At 41.5% G+C, this 15,097-nt stretch overlaps 1 long non-coding RNA gene across 1 annotated transcript; it reads right to left on the reverse strand.

Moving 5' to 3' along the window:
- Window positions 1-1,096: 1,096 nt before the first annotated feature.
- On the reverse strand, window positions 1,097-5,917 carry LOC134943448 (uncharacterized). Its single transcript, XR_010181543.1, has 2 exons — window positions 5,828-5,917; window positions 1,097-2,905 (listed from the first exon to the last, which is right to left on the reverse strand). It is a non-coding gene; the product is annotated as an uncharacterized LOC134943448 (long non-coding RNA).
- Window positions 5,918-15,097: the final 9,180 nt, after the last annotated feature.

Consider the following 15,097-nt stretch of genomic DNA (forward strand, 5'->3'; position numbering starts at 1 on the left):
ACACACTGGCCGACAATCCTCAAAGATATGAACGATCTCGTTCATTATTGAACGAAATACCATTCATATCTTTGAGTGTGGAGGCACCAGCGATGAAAGATGCGCGGCCCCGCGCTCGTTCATCGCTGGTGGCCCGTTGGCTGTGCATGCAGGCCAATATGGACGATTTCGGCCATATTTGCCTGCACTTCAATGGAGCCGGGTGACGGGGGGAGTGAAGAAACTTCACTCCCCCCGTCACTGCCCTTCCCCCCGCCGGGTCGCCCGTCAGCCGTATCCCCCATCGGGAAGCTCGGCGGCGGATCTTTTAATGTGTAGGGCCCACTACCCATGAGTGTGCTGGTTTAAAGGGATAGTATGGCAACCCTACTTAAAATGCCATTAGATATCTAGTGGACATCTTAATTCTATGCACAGGGACATTTACATCTTACATATGTTTTGCATGCAACCTGGCTGTAAATGTAGAACAAACCATAATGACATAAATCACTGCAAACTGTTGCATCTGTGCCAGACCTAGTGAATTATTAAAATGCATAATGTATAGCAGAGGACAGACACGGGGTGTGATTAACTCTATGACATAAATTAAAGCACAGTCTAGTTCTGAAAATATTGTTCACACTGACATAAGTGTTGTGTAAAGACTACATCTCAATGAGCCTTGTTCTCCAAGGCTGGGAATTCAGGCTTTTCCCCTGGCCATGTCAAGAGCTTCTTTTTTGCATGATTGCTCTAGCTGTACACACAGTAATAAATACCCTGGAGGTTTCATTGTACTCGAGTCTGATAGAGTTTTAGCACTGTAGTACAGTATCTGAAATATTGCCAATTGGGTAGTTGGTTTGTCAAGCCACAGTAAGTAGAATTAAATAGGATGATAGGACTTAGCAGAAAGCACTGCTGACAGCTCTCTACACAGCCTGAATGATCACTTTCAATTGTAATCGATTCTGTGAGTACTGAACACAAACCTCCAGGCAATTGAAGAAAATAGGATGATGAAGGACAGGAAACTAATATGTTACACATCTCTATTGATTAGCCATTGATTAGCCATTATTTTCTGAATGACAAACAGGTAGCGGTGAAGTAAGTGAAGCCAGTGATTTATTTACAAGTTACACAGCGGACTGACTTCTTTATTTAGCGCGATGTTGTCTAATTCTTAAACAAAAGCTTAAAAAAAGGACAAAAAATGCAATGATTTTCTCCTGGCCCTATCGCTAGTGTGATTGAAAAACTGGGAATGAATGGAGGGCTGCTGCTGGAGAAGGATTCATACCACTGCTGTAGCACAGCTGTGATTATGATTTCAGAGAATACAGGACTTGCAGGGACCCAGGCTCAGTTATTCTTAAAGCAAGGAGAAAATGAATGGGGCTATTTGCTGCCTCTATGTGTTGCAACTAGCAGGTTGATTACGGTTTCCTTTTCCATTTAGAATTATAACATGGTTGGCAGCAACAAGAATCCAATTTCAGTTAACAACAACATGGTCCATGTAAGTATTTACTGTGTATGTGTCTTTCAAAAATAGCCATATACTGTCTCCCATTTACAGTAATTGCAGCACATGAGTATGGCTGCTTCAAGGAGATTGGAAGCTGTCTGACAGGAGCTAACTAGCTTCCAAAAAAGTTTAATAGCCAGACAAATGAAAATAACACAGATCTCCTATCCAGACATTACACTTCCCTAGTCTGGATGGGCATGTGCAGAAGCAGAGTTCCCTACCCTTCCAGAAAGGGCAGGATGTTCCTGAAAATTGGGTGACCCTCTTGGCCCCCTGGAAAGGCAGGCACGTGACTCGCAGGATCTGGCTCGCACCTCCTGCACCCCTCTTTGGCTTTTAGTAAAAGTGGGTGGTGCTGAGGGCCGATGATGCGATTTGCGCTGATTTGGGTCATCGTAGTCCTGCCCCCAGCTCTACGGCACTCCACAAATTCAAGGCCATGCCCACATCCAGTCGACCACGACCCTGGGAAACCCAGCACCTGCTAGCCACGCCCCCTCCCAGAAGACGGGGCAGCCAGGTCGGCAAGTAAGTGCAAAAGGCTAGACATGGAGAAAAGGAGGTACAGATGGTGCATAATTTGGCTTACCATCAGTGGCGGATTTTGCCTATGGACTGCAGTGCCCCCCAGGTAAAATTCACCAGTGTCAGGGAAGCCAGATGCAGTCTGTAACTGCACTGGATTCACTGTGACTGGCAGTGGCTTCCTATTGGAAGTCCTACCTGCCAGTCACCCGCAGGATAGGCAGTACTACTGGACAGTGTATCCTCCCTCCGAGACTGCCTGGCCGGGCTGCAATAAGCAGAAAGCTGTCTTCCTGTTAAATGGGCTGCAGCTGATGCAGCCCATAGAAGCTGTGGGAATGCACATGTGCACACACGCCTCTGGTGCACAGGTGCCAGAAACCTGGCTGGATGGGGACAGCGGCTCTCACCTCTCTCTCTAGTACATGGGCAGAAGCTGCTTATTTATTTACAGTTTCTTATATAGAGCAGCATATTCCATTGCTCTTTTCAATTGGAAACAACAGTGGTAAGACAAACTGGGTAATTAGAGGCAGACATATAGGTAGGAAGGCCCTGCTTGCAAGCTTACAATCTATAGGGAAATTAGGAAGGATACACAATGATAGGCACTATCTATAGCATAGCGGTCCCACCAGATTGCAAAGACAGTCCAGATGAGATGTAATTAGATATGAATGCTTCAGAAGGTCGTGTGGATGGTTCAGGAATTTCATAGGCTTGCCTGAAGAGGTGAGTTTTCAGGGAACGCTTGAAAGTTTGGAGGCTAGAGGAGAATATTATCATCATGCATGGGAGGGCATTCCATAGGGTGGGTGCTGCCCGAAGAAAGTACTGCAATTGTGAGTTGGAGCGAGTGATCTGTGAAGATGAAAGATGCAGATGTTATGCAGAGTGGATAGGTCTAGTTGGATGATATTTTGAGATAACCAAACTACACAAACATATATCTCTTTGTTTAATAGCTTTATATGAGAGTAGAAGTATTTTTGATTGAATATGGTAGAATATAGGCAACCAATGGAGGGATCCGCAGGCGATGAACATCTTGCTAGGAAGATTAGCCTTGCAGCTGCATTCAAAATGGATTGTAGTTGTCAGAGTCTTTTCTTGGGAAGAACAGTAAGGAGTCTATTGCAATAATCAATGTGGGAGATAATGAGTTCATGGATTAGAGTTTTTGCAGTGTCTTGTGTAAGATATGGTTGTATTTTGGATATGTTTTTTAGATGCATGTAACATGATTTAGAGACAGATTGAATGTGTGACACAAATGACAGGATGACACCTAGGCAGTGAGCTTGTAGGGTAGGGTAAATTGTCAAATTGTCAGGTTGGTAACTACTCTTGGCTGGCGGGAATATAATTCTGTTTTGGAAATGTTGAGTTTGAGGTGGCGAGATGACATCCGAGATGAAATGGCAGAAAGGCATTCAGTGACATGGACCAATACAGATGGTGACAAATCTGGAGAGAATAGATAGAGTTGAGTATCATCAGATTACAAATAATACTGAAATCCAAAGGAGCTGATTAGTTTACCAAGAGATGAGGTATAGATTGAGAAAAGCAGAGGCCCTAAGATTGAGCCTTGCGGTACTCCAACTGATAGAGGTAGTGAAGAGGAGGTGGAATCAGAGAAGCGAACACTGAAAGAACGATTAGACAGGTATGATGAGAACCAAGAATGGGCGGTGTCCTGAAGACCTAGAGATTGTAGTGTTTGTATGGGAAGAGAGTGGTCATCAGTGTAAAATGCTGCAGAGTGAAGGATAAGAAGTAACGGCCTTTAGAGTTGGCAGTGACTAGATCATTCACTACTTTATTCAGTGCTGTCTCTGTGGAGTGTTAGGAAAGAAAACCTGATTGAAGTGGGTCCAGTAAGTTGTGGAAGTTAAGAAAGTGTGTGAGGAGAGTATAGGCGAGTTTCTTAAGTAGCTTGGAGGGGCATGGGAGCTGAGAGATGGGATGGTAGTTAGAGAAAGAGTTTGGGTCAGAGTTGTGTTTTTTTCAGAATGGGGGTAATCACTGCATGCTTAAACAGAGAAAGAAATATACCAGTAGAGAGAGAGATGTCAGATTTTAGTTAAGGTTGGGATAAGCACAGGAGACAGTTTTACTGACATGTGAGGGTATAGGATCAAGAGGAGAGGTAGTAGAGTAGAAGGATGAGAAGAGAGCAGATAGTTCATCTTCACTTGTGGGATCAAATTAAGAGAAAGTGCCAAAGGGTTCAGGTAGCTAGCGGGGGGTGGGGGGTGGGGGGGTCGAGTGAGGGAGGGTAAAGAAGTGATTTAAATGTATTAAAAAGTTGCTTGGGGTTAGTGGCACGAGAAGAGATGAGAGTTTGGAAATATGTTTGTTTGGCAGTGTCCAGGGCATTAAAATAGGAGTGGTAGGTGGTCTTATATTTGAGGAAGTCACTTGGAATCTGAGATTTACGTCACTGATGTTCTACTTTACGTGGCAGTTTTTGTAGGCGTCTTATTGATTTACAGTGCCATGGTTGGCACCAAAGCCTATGTGGAGTGTGATGGGTAGCAGGAGCCACTTCATCAAGGGCTCTCTCTAGAGTCTGGTTTAGGTGGGATACAGCAGACTCAGGAGAGGTAAATGTAGAAATTGGTGAGAGCAGTTGTTGCAGAGAGATGAATAATTGTTGAAAATTAATAGTGTTAGTATTTCTGCGGGTTAGGAGAGTAATGGAAGAGATTTAGAAGGTGATAAGGTTGTGATCAGAGAGAGGGAAAGGAGTGTTAATGAATTCAGAAACTAAGCAGAGCCTGGTGAATACAAGATCAAGGCAGTGACCCCCCTGATGAGTAGAGGAGTCAGACCATTGTGTGAGGCCAAGAGAGGAGGTTAGAGAGTTGTTTGGAGGCATGAGGAGATTGTGGATTGTCAATAGCAATATTGAAATCACCCATGATGATAGTGGAGATGTCAGAGGATAAGAAGTGTGGAAGCCAGGCAGAAAAAACTTCTAGAAATTCTTGTTTGGGTAGCCCAGGTGGGTGATAGATAGCTGCAACACACAGAGAGATATTGGTGAAAATCCTGATAGAGTGAACGATGTGAATGTGAGTGATGGGACCTGTGGTGGAATTGTGTATGTGAACAGTTGGGACAGTAATATTCCAACCCCACCTCCATTACTGTTACCAATCCTAGAGGTGTGTGAAGTGGAGACCACCGTGTGACAGTGCTGCAGGGGAGGCTGTGTCTGATTGTGTGAGCCATGTTTCTGTTATAGCCAGCAGATTGAAATGGTCAGAAATGAAGTGGTCGTGGATGGATGATAATTTGTTACAAACAGAGCGTACATTCAATAAGGCACATTTTAGTGACTTGGAGGACTATGGGAGACATCATATTAGTGAAGTTAGATGGATTTCTATATTATTTTGAATCAGCTGAGCATGAGTGGGGCACTTGGTCTGGCCTGGTTTTGGTGATATGTTGCCAGCTAATAAAAGCAGAAGAGATAGCTAAATATTGGTGGAGGATTTTGAGTGTTTATTATGGGGGTCAATTGTGGATGCCAAAGTACTTGTAGAGAAGTAACTAAAAAGCTCATAAGTGTTTAGTAGAGGGGAGTGGATTATTGAAGCTGCAATGTGCACAGAGGGGTTGGTTGTAGGGTGATTGTAGGATGAGTGAAGTTTGGTGAGAATTCCATGAATTGAAATGAGAAATAGCACTTTGGTGAACATTCTGTCTTAGTTTAGTAGTTACATTTTGGGTTAAGTGGTTTACGAATAGTTTGTTTTGTTTAACAATTACCTTTTACTTGATGTAGTTCAATGTTTGTTCAACTGGTTTTTAACTTCGTTAATCCACACTTTGGTAAATCCACGCTAGGTGCCCCCTTGACTGAATCTAAAGAAATACTATAATTAAAATACAGACCTACATCTGAGTATTTGATCACCTGATTGAAATGCTAATTAATCAACGAACATAGGGCCTAATTCAGAGTTGATTGCAGCAGCAAATTTGTTAGCAGTTGGGCAAAACCATGTGCATTGCAGGGGGGGCAGATATAACGTGCAGAGAGAGTTAGATTTGCGTGGGGTGTGGTCAAACTGAAATCTAAATTGCAGTGGAAAAATAAAGCAGCCAGTATTTACCCTGCATAGAAACAAAATAACCCACTCAAATCTAACTCTCTCTGCAAATGTTATATCTGCCACATCTGCAGTGCACATGGGCCCTCATTCCGAGTTGTTCGCTCGGTATTTTTCATCGCATCGCAATGAAAATCCGCTTAGTACGCATGCGCAATGTTCGCACTGCGACTGCGCCAAGTAACTTTGCTATGTAGAAAGTATTTTTACTCACGGCTTTTTCATCGCTCCGGCGAACGTAATGTGATTGACAGGAAATGGGTGTTACTGGGCGGAAACACGGCGTTTCAGGGGCGTGTGGCAGAAAACGCTACCGTTTCCGGAAAAAACGCAGGAGTGGCCGGAGAAACGGTGGGAGTGCCTGGGCGAACGCTGGGTGTGTTTGTGACGTCAACCAGGAACGACAAGCACTGAAATGATCGCACAGGCAGAGTAAGTCTGGAGCTACTCTGAAACTGCTAAGTAGTTAGTAATCGCAATATTGCGAATACATCGGTCGCAATTTTAAGAAGCTAAGATTCACTCCCAGTAGGCGGCGGCTTAGCGTGTGTAACTCTGCTAAATTCGCCTTGCGACCGATCAACTCGGAATGAGGGCCATGGTTTTGCCCATCTGCTAACAAAATTGCTGCTGCGATCAACTCTGAATTACCCCCATAGATTGCACAGTGTGGGTAAACAGACAGCAGTCTACTAATCAACTAATCCACAATGAATTTCATATACTGTCCATAGGAAATGACAATTACAGGAAACTCCTTACAGCCGTATCCTTATATACTGCACATTTACAACAGCTGAAAAGATGAAAGGCATAAGCAGTGTTGTTTGCAAGTTGCATGTGGGTTAATGCTGTCTGATGATGATGCTTACTATACTATTTATTTAAACCGGAACGCTCATGAATTACACAGGTTCTGTGTCAGGTTGACATCAAGCCTGCATTTAACCTGGCTTTAATCAGCCACAGAACCTTATTCTCAGACCATGCTCCTCTACATATGGTCACATTACTCGCAGATTACATGGTTCACCTTACCTTCTATTGTCCCATGCATTTAGACATACAGTCCTGAACCTTCATTGTCTTACATACACATTTGTACAATTTATATGCAATTTTCTTATGGACTGTGCTTAATAATATATGTTTTGAGGCTATTTGGTCTATATTTCAACAACTGCATTATTGTATTGTTGCATATTATGTGTTTTATTAAATGTGCTTTATCATACTCAATGATCCACATCCTGTTATCTAAACAAGTTTACATGACCTGTGTATATATTACAATACATAGTAGATATATTTGAGTGGTGGTAATTCTTGTTTTTTATAAGGCCAGTTGAACTCGCCAAGCCAACAGTAAGCTGCAACTGATGTCATTTCTCTGTTAAGGTGACTTTATCTTTCCAGAGAGATGGATTTCCGAAACAATCTTAGAAATGTAGCAACTAGGGGCCTAATTCAGACCTGATCGTAGCAGCAATTTTGTTAGCAGTTGGGCAAAACCATGTGCACTGCAGTGGGGGGCAGATATAACATGTGCAGAGAGTTAGATTTGGGTGGGGTGTGTTCAAACTGAAATCTAAATTGCAGTCTAAACATAAAGCAGCCACTATTTACCCTGCAAAGAAACAATATAACCCACCCAAATGTAACTCTCTCTGCACATGTTATATCTGACTCCTGTGCAGTGCACATGGTTTTGCCCATCTGCTAACAAAATTGCTGCTACAATCAGATCTGAATTAGGCCCTATATACAAATAGTTATACTTATACCAATACACCACTTTTTTTACTGTAGGTACAACTGTACACCTGCTTGTTAATGCAGATATCTAGTCAGTTAATCATGTGGCAGCACCTCAAAACATTCAAGCATGAAGAAGGGTTAAGAAGACCAATCATTAGTCAAACCAAACATCAAAACAGGCATTGTGATCTAACTGACTTTGATGTGGTATGATTGTTGCTTCCAGATGGGTTACTCTCTCAGAACCTGATGATCTTCTTTTACATTCACGCACACCAGTCTCTAGAGTTTACAAAGAAGTCTGTGCAAAATAAAAATCATCCAGTGAGGGGAATAGACAGACCAGTTAAAGTTGACAGGTAACTCACATTACAATCCATTTACAACAGTGTTATGTAGGAGAGTTTTTCTGAAAGCATAGCACATCAAACCTTTAAGTACTGTAGATGTGCTCCAGAAGCAGAAGACCATAACAGGTTCCAATATTGTCAGCTAAGAACTAAAAAAAATTGGCATACACAACATTAATTCATCCTGCCTTTTGTTAATTGCGCAAGCTGGTAGTTGTGGTGCAATTTTGTGGAAAATGTTGTGTTGGCACACATTAGGGGGGAAATGTAATAGGATATGAGAGTCAGAAAGTGAGATTTTGTTCTTTTAAAGTGGCTATTGTTTACATGGCAAAATCAACCTGGTTTTGCCATGTAAATGATTGCCACTTTAAATGTAATCAGTCCACAGAGTTTGATTTTATGGTACGGGAAAGGATAGTCCTGAGGGCTACTTTACCTGTTTTCTATTAATAAATCTTTTAATGCACTATGGAGCGCTGCCTCTTTGTCTCTCTTTTTTTCCATGAATTCCCTGGGGAGCCGCACCATTAATATGCAAATTACTCCTAATGAGAAAGATCACGGACGAATCCTTAACCTCTGTAATGCGCATCGGAATAAAGAAACCCACAGACCGCATTATTATTCATCCCACCCGCGGAGGACTATGATTAAATGTTCTTGGATAACCAGAAAGATGGCCGCCGCTCTCAAATTACAGCCACTAGAGACCTCAGCCGCACTATGCCCAGCCGGCGCAGGCGCAGAACGGATATAACACCGCCGGAAGTGGGGCGGAAGTGGGGCGGATGTGGGGCGGACGTTACGCTCCACACAGTCCTGACCGGAAGTCGACGGACTCACCCGTTTTTATGCTTTTTTAAGCAATTGACTGTCTCATTTTAAACTATGAACATAACAGCAGGTTCCTCTATTAGACTAGTTCTATGTTTATTTATGTATCCATGCATTTTGACCATATGACAATACCACATCAATTAACAAACAGGAAGTGATGTTGAAAACACTTCCCTTAGTTATGAGGTATAAATATGCTCTGTCTCTAGCCTCTCACCACCCCTTGATGAAGTCCGTGAGGGACGAAACGCGTTGGGTGCTACTCTGGTTATACCTCAACCACTGAAGTTAAGCTACATCTCCCCTTTTTTTATTTTATATCCTGTATATTTTATACCTTATCTCTCATGTTTTTATGTACTTTTTTATGAATTTTGGCATATGTGTTTTTGAATTTTTTAAGTTTTGCCTTCGCTTTTTTATACAATACTTTGAATTAGGCTGCATTTTTTATTGTTATTATCCTACATATTACCCCTTTTAGTGCTTTGTCTTCTGAAATACATTTTATGTTTTTATAGTACCTGGTTTTACAATATTAATTCGACACCTTTGGTCGCTTGCCAACACCTCATCCCCCTGCACCATTTTCAAATTCTAGGCATATATACCAGTGCCTATATACTTTTTTGAGGTTTCTAAGCTGACACCCTAATAGTCTGGAGGGAGTGTCCACCAGGTCATGTTTTGATAATCATTTCAGAACACATTTTCTGATACTGTCGTTTTCACCTTAGATACTACATCTGTGGCGCTGCTAGCTTCTTTGGTACACATATATATATATATATATATAGAACATGCAAGCATCCGCACTGTACTGAATCTCCAGGGGACAACACGGTGGTGCTCAACTCCAAGGAATTTTTTGGGTTCCTGATAATAGTCTTTTGAAAAAGAGGGCACTCACCAATTATTTCTTAAAAAGGTCAAAAGGTCATTTATTGGTACATTCTCTGGTCGACGTTTCGATCACATCCCAGTGATCTTTGTCAGGACAGCAAAGCGGTGTTGTGTGGTGACAGAGCACCAGAAGCAGAGTGCCAGACATGTTCAACATCTACAAGTATTTATACCATCATCAATTTGAGTATCACGCCCCTCCTACATATGTCACTTCCTGTTCTATACTAGACTGTCAATTAGGAGCTAAAACCTGATTTGTATACAATGCAACTACTATGGGGGAAGGGTGTATAGCACCTTCGTGTTAACCCCCATGGAATATGTTTTTTATTTTAAACGGTGCTGGTTATCAAAAACCGCACCACATACAAGATTCAAAGAAACCAGGAAGTGGTCCATGCGTTCCAGCAGTTGCTGGAACGCACGCGCTAACCGGAAGTGACTTCCGTAAACCGGAAGTGGGGTAATAAGAGCCAAAAATAGGAAGTGGAGAATCAAAATGCGTTCCAGCGGTACCTGGAACGCACAACTATATAAAGGAGATGACATACATGTCAATAAAGATGACAACAAGTCCAAAAAAAACGGAGAATAATACAAATATAGTAACATGTAAAAGAGTGACAAGCGCAGATGTTACAAAGTAGGTCGGCCGGGGATCTCAAATAGATGGTGGTGTACAATTTCTCCCACATATTAGAAAATTAAAAATTTATAATAAAACGTAACTTTTAATACATCATTAAAGGAAAAATGAATGAAAAAATATTTTAAACAATAAAAATATATATATTATGCAGGCCACGGGGTATATAGGGCTTTAATGAGGCCGCCATATTACTGGCTGGTATCAAAAGAGCCACAACATAAACCCGGGTCACAGAACTATATATACAAATATGCCTGAAACAAAGTAGATAAAATGTAAATGTAAATACACCATGACTGCAAATTATCCTAGGAAGATACCATATGGATTTGTCTCATTGAGACCTAATGGGATAAGTGTCTCTAATTCAAAAATCCACCGTGATTCACGTCTTTTCAATTTCAATTCTCTATCACCACCTCGGATCGTTGATGGAATATGGTCAATTAACATGCATTTTAGACTTGAGACTGAATGTTTTTGTTGTAGCCAGTGTTTAGCTACTGGTTTATCCGTCTTATTGGTCTCTAATGCTTGTCTGATGGAGTAACGGTGGTTCGCCATGCGTTCACGGAAACACCGTGTAGTGAGTCCCACATAGTATAGCCCACAAGGGCAGATGATAATGTATATCACAAAGTCAGACGTGCACGACAACTTGTGTTTAATTGGAATTCGTTTTCCACTTTGTGGGTGAACAAAGGAAGATCCACTCATCATAGATCTACATGTTGTACAGTCCGGACATCGGAAACAGCCCAATTTTCTCCTCGCAAGCCATGTTTGGTTTGTGGTGCATGGTTGTAGGGTCGGACGCATCAACAATTGTCGCAAATTAGGCCCCCTGCGATAGGAGTGCATCGGTGGTCTTTGGCTCAGACCCACCAGTTTGGCATCTGATGCAACTATAGGCCAGTGTTTCCTGATCGTTTTTTCAGCATCCTTGGACTTTGTGTCAAATGTAGAAGTAAAGATGAGTCGACCAGACTCAAGTCTTGATGTAGGTTTCTGACCAATATTCTTGAATTTGACCTTAGCCTTCCTGAGGCATCTAGTGACCACCTTCGGTGAGTACCCTCTCGCAAGGAATCTCTCCGACATTTCGGAAAGCTGTTGGTCAGCAATGTCCATTGAGGAGTTGTTTCGTAACACACGTAGGAATTGAGATATAGGCATATTTTCTTTTAGGCTTTCTGGGTGGTGGCTTGTTGCAAACAACAGTGTATTCCTAGGAATACACTGAATACACTGTTGTTTGCAACAAGCCACCACCCAGAAAGCCTAAAAGAAAATATGCCTATATCTCAATTCCTACGTGTGTTACGAAACAACTCCTCAATGGACATTGCTGACCAACAGCTTTCCGAAATGTCGGAGAGATTCCTTGCGAGAGGGTACTCACCGAAGGTGGTCACTAGATGCCTCAGGAAGGCTAAGGTCAAATTCAAGAATATTGGTCAGAAACCTACATCAAGACTTGAGTCTGGTCGACTCATCTTTACTTCTACATTTGACACAAAGTCCAAGGATGCTGAAAAAACGATCAGGAAACACTGGCCTATAGTTGCATCAGATGCCAAACTGGTGGGTCTGAGCCAAAGACCACCGATGCACTCCTATCGCAGGGGGCCTAATTTGCGACAATTGTTGATGCGTCCGACCCTACAACCATGCACCACAAACCAAACATGGCTTGCGAGGAGAAAATTGGGCTGTTTCCGATGTCCGGACTGTACAACATGTAGATCTATGATGAGTGGATCTTCCTTTGTTCACCCACAAAGTGGAAAACGAATTCCAATTAAACACAAGTTGTCGTGCACGTCTGACTTTGTGATATACATTATCATCTGCCCTTGTGGGCTATACTATGTGGGACTCACTACACGGTGTTTCCGTGAACGCATGGCGAACCACCGTTACTCCATCAGACAAGCATTAGAGACCAATAAGACGGATAAACCAGTAGCTAAACACTGGCTACAACAAAAACATTCAGTCTCAAGTCTAAAATGCATGTTAATTGACCATATTCCATCAACGATCCGAGGTGGTGATAGAGAATTGAAATTGAAACGACGTGAATCACGGTGGATTTTTGAATTAGAGACACTTATCCCATTAGGTCTCAATGAGACAAATCCATATGGTATCTTCCTAGGATAATTTGCAGTCATGGTGTATTTACATTTACATTTTATCTACTTTGTTTCAGGCATATTTGTATATATAGTTCTGTGACCCGGGTTTATGTTGTGGCTCTTTTGATACCAGCCAGTAATATGGCGGCCTCATTAAAGCCCTATATACCCCGTGGCCTGCATAATATATATATTTTTATTGTTTAAAATATTTTTTCATTCATTTTTCCTTTAATGATGTATTAAAAGTTACGTTTTATTATAAATTTTTAATTTTCTAATATGTGGGAGAAATTGTACACCACCATCTATTTGAGATCCCCGGCCGACCTACTTTGTAACATCTGCGCTTGTCACTCTTTTACATGTTACTATATTTGTATTATTCTCCGGTTTTTTTGGACTTGTTGTCATCTTTATTGACATGTATGTCATCTCCTTTATATAGTTGTGCGTTCCAGGTACCGCTGGAACGCATTTTGATTCTCCACTTCCTATTTTTGGCTCTTATTACCCCACTTCCGGTTTACGGAAGTCACTTCCGGTTAGCGCGTGCGTTCCAGCAACTGCTGGAACGCATGGACCACTTCCTGGTTTCTTTGAATCTTGTATGTGGTGCGGTTTTTGATAACCAGCACCGTTTAAAATAAAAAACATATTCCATGGGGGTTAACACGAAGGTGCTATACACCCTTCCCCCATAGTAGTTGCATTGTATACAAATCAGGTTTTAGCTCCTAATTGACAGTCTAGTATAGAACAGGAAGTGACATATGTAGGAGGGGCGTGATACTCAAATTGATGATGGTATAAATACTTGTAGATGTTGAACATGTCTGGCACTCTGCTTCTGGTGCTCTGTCACCACACAACACCGCTTTGCTGTCCTGACAAAGATCACTGGGATGTGATCGAAACGTCGACCAGAGAATGTACCAATAAATGACCTTTTGACCTTTTTAAGAAATAATTGGTGAGTGCCCTCTTTTTCAAAAGACTATATATATATATATATATATGTATACCTTCCAACGGCAGCACTCACTGGGGAACTTTAAATAGCATAGAAAAAAGGAGATCACACTCCTACAGCAAGTTAACGTTTCAGTGGTATTGCACAACTTTCGTCAGACGAAAGTTGTGCAATACAACTGAATCGTTAACTTGCTGTAGGAGTGTGGTCTCCTTTTTTCTATGCTATTTAAAGTTCCCCAGTGAGTACCGCCATTGGAAGGTATACATCACTACAAGTGTTGGAGGGCACCGGGGCTTCGTGATAGGAGGGATTGAGTGCCGGACGCAAGGGCTATTTATATATATACACAAATATATTTTATTTTAAAAGTATTAGCTCATATTGTTATGTAATTCAATAAGTGCACCATGGCTTAATTCTGCAACTATAACTAATAATATGCATAGATCTAGAAGAAAAATGTCACGTTAAAGTAATATAAATGCATTTCATTATAATATGTTCTTATTGGGATTCCATTTTAATTAACATTATTTAATTTCCATTTAGTATAAAGTGTTAATGAACAGCAATATTCTCTGTATAGTGAGTAAATTAGAAAGCAACTGAAAAATCTAAGCTATCAAAGTATATGATATGAAAATTATAACTTTTTTGTAGGGTCATTAAATAATGAATTGAGATTTATCTGCCTTGCTTTTCAACAACTTAATCATGGCTACACATAAATTATGAAAATGATAAATGCCAATTTGCTATACTACTAAATGATCATCTTAATGTACAGATACACCAAGTTCTATATTTAATAGTTGCTGAGTTATTAGTTATAGACTTGTACAGTTTAATTATCTTTTGCCTTTAATTGATTTTGAGTAGTCTTAGTTTATAAATCATTGGTGTATGCTACAGCATTAAGAGAATGAACTGGGGAATGATTAAAACACTGAATAGCACACTAGATGGGGAAATGTGGAGCACATGAAATAAGGACTACAACAGTATTACAGACAGCTGCAGAAATTACCATTCTATGGGTCTGATTCAGGTTGGATTACAAATTTCTTCTAAGCAGCAGAATTTTCAATCCACTCTCCCCCCTTGATGAAGCAGAAATTGCAATGCATCGCAATTTCTGCTTCATCGTAGAAATTAGGGTAGCTTCCTGGCTGCACTGGCAGGAGGCCCTCTTCCATCTTTCTAATCACGGCGGCTGTGTGTGATGCCCCCGCCACTACCCCGTTCGCGCCACACACCCCCAGGCAGAGGCATTCACATTTTCTGTGGCCCCCCGCAGAAAATGCAG

This window comes from Pseudophryne corroboree, chromosome 7 (genome assembly GCF_028390025.1).
Source record: "Pseudophryne corroboree isolate aPseCor3 chromosome 7, aPseCor3.hap2, whole genome shotgun sequence".
Classification (NCBI taxonomy): Eukaryota; Metazoa; Chordata; class Amphibia; order Anura; family Myobatrachidae; genus Pseudophryne; species Pseudophryne corroboree.